Genomic DNA, 4601 nt, shown 5'->3' with positions numbered 1-4601 from the left:
ATATATACTATTATATATATATAATATATATATATATATTTATATATATATATAAAAGCTCTGTGGCTGCAGTTGAAATCAAATGCACGGGAATCAACCCGGTTTCGCCGAGACCTGCACAAAAAGATCCGTGTTTCGAAATATCGCTAAACCTTAAAACCTGTTGCCTACGTGTTTCAACAATCGATTTTATTGCCATTCAGATAATCTCTCTGCTCACGCGTTTTCTCTCTCCGAGCGAGTCTTAACGTTTACAAATGCTAATAATAGCATGTCAGAGCGGCCCGTATGATTTAAATACGGCTGTGCATTTGTAGCGTGAAAACATGTTACACGGTAATTGCGTGCTACACAAGGCGGCTTCGCAATTTCTTCTCTGCCTCGTAACTATCCACTGACACGCCTACTCTATTAGGCAACTGCGGGATTGGCGTGTAGTAGTAGAGCAGCTGAAGCTGTGGCCGGCTCTGCGCACGCACTCTAGATTAGTACCCAGCACTCCTATCCATGCCCACGAGCCACACCCATGCCGCAGGAAAGCGTTTGCCATATTTACTTAAGCTACCAGCTTAAACTTGACGCTGCCGCATGTTAAGCAGTGAGATATGGGAAAAAGCAAACTCGCCGAGAACAAAATGTAAAGTCAACATCCAGATACGCGATAATCATCCACGACTTCAGAAGAATCAATCTTCGTATAAGGATCAACTAGAAAAATCGGGACATTTTTATCCACGTAAGCACGTTCTTAATACAAACACACGCTGTGGCGCGTACACACATCCAGACAGTGTATCGGCTTCAGCTATATATTAGTAGTAGAAGAATAAGTTACGACGCCACACACTTTTCTATCGCCTTTGCACGGATGATCTAGTGAATCTCTGAGAAGTGTCTGAAGAGCGATTTACCGAGCAAACATGCGCGGGGTTGTTGGTGGTTGGTGGTGGTGGGTAGTGCAATTAAAACAGCTGCCTTCGAGAGCCGCCGCTATTCCCTTCTCACAGCTTCCCGCGGAAACATTTTTACCCTGCGCTGCAAAATCGCAATATCTTCATTCATCATCGGAAGAGCCAAGTTGAACAATCTTGCCGGCGAGCGCAAACGACAGATATATGCAGTTTGACGATCGATTTATTCAAAGAATTTCGGCTCAAATGTTTGCCAGAGGTGTCCAGCCTGCAAAAAGCGGAATCATCACACACCGGCATCGGAAAATTGAAAACACTTGATAGGCGCTGCGGCGGGCGGGCTGTCAGCGGTGCGGGTTTCGGCTCCGGCACTGCAAGTACAAACACTGCAATTTTTCATTTGCAAACAATCATTGCCATTTCGCCATCTAAGAAACACATTTCAGAGATGCGCCAATAAAATTCGCGATGACGGTCAATCGAAGTATTCTATACATCGCCCGCACCCCGACTACGTTTCTCGAGTCGCAGTTTACTGTTTATAGTTGTGCGGGGAATGTATAAAGTTGGGATGTGCTAATTGCGGATTAAATAGATTAAACCCATCCTTTACGGTTCGAACAGAAATAAGCCTGTAAATCTTAATATTGGATGAGGAAATTTAATGATCTTAAAATAAACTCGCATCGATACGTGACGCTCGCAGAAATCTGGTTACGTGCCTAGTGTGCTCGCATGAACGACATTCAAAGCTATAATTTCTCTCAACGGTCATGGACTAAATCCGTTTAAAAATGTGGGCGAGTTGAACAACACAGGCGCTCGTACTGTCCCTCACACGTATTTTTACTAAATACGCACTTTCCAAATTCGAAACAAAACTTGCGCGCCAAAACCAGATTGAAAGACATTTGGCAAAACAAGTGCTTCAAATGTCTGCGTGAAGTGGGCGCGGCATTGTTGATAATTTCCGAGCGTGCCGTGCCGTGGCAATATTGCATTTATTATACCATAACTCTATAACATGAAGTCCTATCTGTCGGATGCCATTCAGTACATCATCAACAGGAACGCAAACGACGCAGCCCTGACGATATCAATTCAAGAGAGAGCTGTGTTCACAGATTGCACAGCCAGCGGCGCATATCTCTCAATCATGGGATACGTATATTATACGCATGAGGATCCTCTGAATTCAATACTAAACGCTCACACATTCGTATGTGTGTGAGATAACAGTAAAATTTTGATCGTAGTGGCTGGTTTTTGTGTGTGACTACGTCGTAATTTGCTAGTATGTCGTGCGTGCGTTGCCGATTTATATGTCGGGTGTGTGTGCGTGGTCAGTTTATGCGCTCGCGATGTAGACATGTGCGCGGTGTGTATTGCTCTCAAATAATGGTCTCATGCATATATATGCATCGAACCATTAGCGAATTAATTATAATTAATGATCCCGGCTAAGCCCACACGCAACGTATTGTCGTGCGACCGAAGCCAGAAAGAGCCTTACCCAGCACCTTAGCCAGCACCTTTGAGGTTGCCAATTAGTTTCTATAAGGAAGCTGCGCAACATTCGCAGTGCATCGGGAGGATAACATGCTGAGGTCATTAACTAGGTTTGCTTGACGAGTGTTTGTATGTGTGCGTGCGGAGGGAGGGAGGAGGGAGCTCCGCATGCTATCCTCATTCAGTTAGATTGAGAGGAGAGAAAGCGAGCGAGCGAGCAAGAGAGGGAGAGAGAGAGAGGGGGGGGGGAGAGAGCAAGGGCGAATTAGTGCGTGCTTTGCCGTCGTTACCGAGTCCGATATTACTCGTGGTGACGGCTGCGTTTCCCGCGACGCTCGCTCTCGTGCAGAGCTTCACACACAGCACACACAGCATGGCCCCCGCTATAGTCTGAGAGCACAGCGCGCGCACACCTTCTCTCCCGTCTATATGCGTCTCCGGTACTGCGCGGGAGAAGTAGCGGGGAAGGTTCCGAGTCGCTCTTCTGGCGCTAGGCGAGGGAAGGGTGCGGGGGAAGATAGTGAGACCCTCTTCTGGGGCTGCGCGAGGAAAGGGGAAAGAAGCGGAGAAAGATTCTGAGCCTCTCCCACTGTCGCAAATCCGAAATCCATACATCGGGGAGGAAAAAGAATTGCCACTTTACCTACTAACGGGGCGCGAGCGTGTGATTACTGATTACCCTGGTTTCTCTCCTCCCCTCCCGTCTGTCTGCGTCCGCGGGGCCCGCCATTCTGTCACCACGAGATCTCTCCCGCTCTCTGCTCGGCTGAGAGAGAGAGAGAGAGAGAGAGAGAGAGAGAGAGAGGGAGAGAGGGAGAGAGAGACTTGGAATCTCGACCGACGAGACAGCGAGTCTTGCCCGAGTCTTAGCTCACGAAATTACTCACTCATTAGCCGCTCGTGACTCTCCCGATAAGTGGAAATCGCGAGGCATTTGCGAAGGCTCGCGCAGAGAGAACTATTGGCGTTTGGGTTGGTCGTGTGGAAGTCGGGGCGGCGGCTTGATGACGAAGTGAAGACGATCGATTCCGTGGATTATATATTATATATATCTATATATATACGCTCCCGCGCGTGCGTGCGTGTGCGTATGTGTATGTAGGTAAAACCATCAGCCTAGATTAAAAAAGACGTGTTTGAACGCATGTTTGCGAGAATTGTTATAACTCAATAGAATATTAAACTCATAGTTATAGCTGTTGGTGCATGTGCACGTGTACCTCGCAGCTAGCTGGCATCATAGCCAATGGTGTCATCGTCGCTCGTGTGCATGTGACATGTGCTTTGTCACCTCTAGGGTCTGCGATGTTTAATAATGCATAGTGAGAATCGCTAGAGCGTGAACAAAGAAGGCTCAGCCAGGCCCGACATACGACAGAGCGAAGGGAATGAAGACGCATGCCACGGCGTGCCGCTGCTGGTTAGATGTCAGTCGAGTGTGCTAGCGGTCTCCCTAACAGATTCTCTCTGTCTGGAAGGTCGTAAATAACGTGGACATTTTAGCAGTCGGGCGTAATATGCGTCGTGTGGGTCCGCACACAAACAACGGACTGATTCTACCGCGGCCCGTGCTAATATCAACTGACCTCACAGGGAGACCTGATGGCGTTGTCCGCAGGGTTAAAGGAAAGACAGCATTGTGCTCATTGTTGGCTGCAGACTGCACCTAATTTACCTACGTGACGGAGTTGAATAAAACCCGCCTGACGCACCAAGTTTACAAACTGCAGTACTTAGTTAGTTTTGTGTGTGTTCGCCGTGTATAGCCCGCATTTGTTAGGGCAATAAACAAAGCATCAGTAACTATGGGGCATTTACGGTGGGGCCAAGGAGCAAGAAGGCGCGCACCTCATTAGCAGCCGTAGCGACGACAACTGTCATTAGCAGGGGTCGAAAGAAAGAGAGTGCTAGTGATAGAGAGAGAGAAAGAGAGAGAGAGAGAGAGAGAGAGAGAGAGAGAGAGAGGGAGAGAGAGAGAGGGGGGGGGGAGAGAGCAAGGGCGAATTAGTGCGTGCTTTGCCGTCGTTACCGAGTCCGATATTACTCGTAGTGACGGCTGCGTTTCCCGCGACGCTCGCTCTCGTGCAGAGCTTCACACACAGCACACACAGCATGGCCCCCGCTATAGTCTGAGAGCACAGCGCGCGCACACCTTCTCGCCCGTCTATATGCGTGTACGGT

The 4601-nt window shown here is 48.4% G+C and overlaps 1 protein-coding gene across 1 annotated transcript in view; it reads left to right on the top strand.

Moving 5' to 3' along the window:
- The window catches only part of LOC106805207, a 10235-nt gene that overhangs the window by 4853 nt on the left and 781 nt on the right, over nt 1-4601 (top strand). The window lies entirely within an intron of this gene.

This window comes from Priapulus caudatus, unplaced genomic scaffold (assembly GCF_000485595.1).
Source record: "Priapulus caudatus unplaced genomic scaffold, Priapulus_caudatus-5.0.1 Scaffold105, whole genome shotgun sequence".
In the NCBI taxonomy this organism is placed as follows: domain Eukaryota; kingdom Metazoa; phylum Priapulida; class Priapulimorpha; order Priapulimorphida; family Priapulidae; genus Priapulus; species Priapulus caudatus.
The sequence above is the reverse complement of the archived record's forward strand: the minus strand, read 5'-3'. Positions and strand labels throughout refer to the sequence as shown.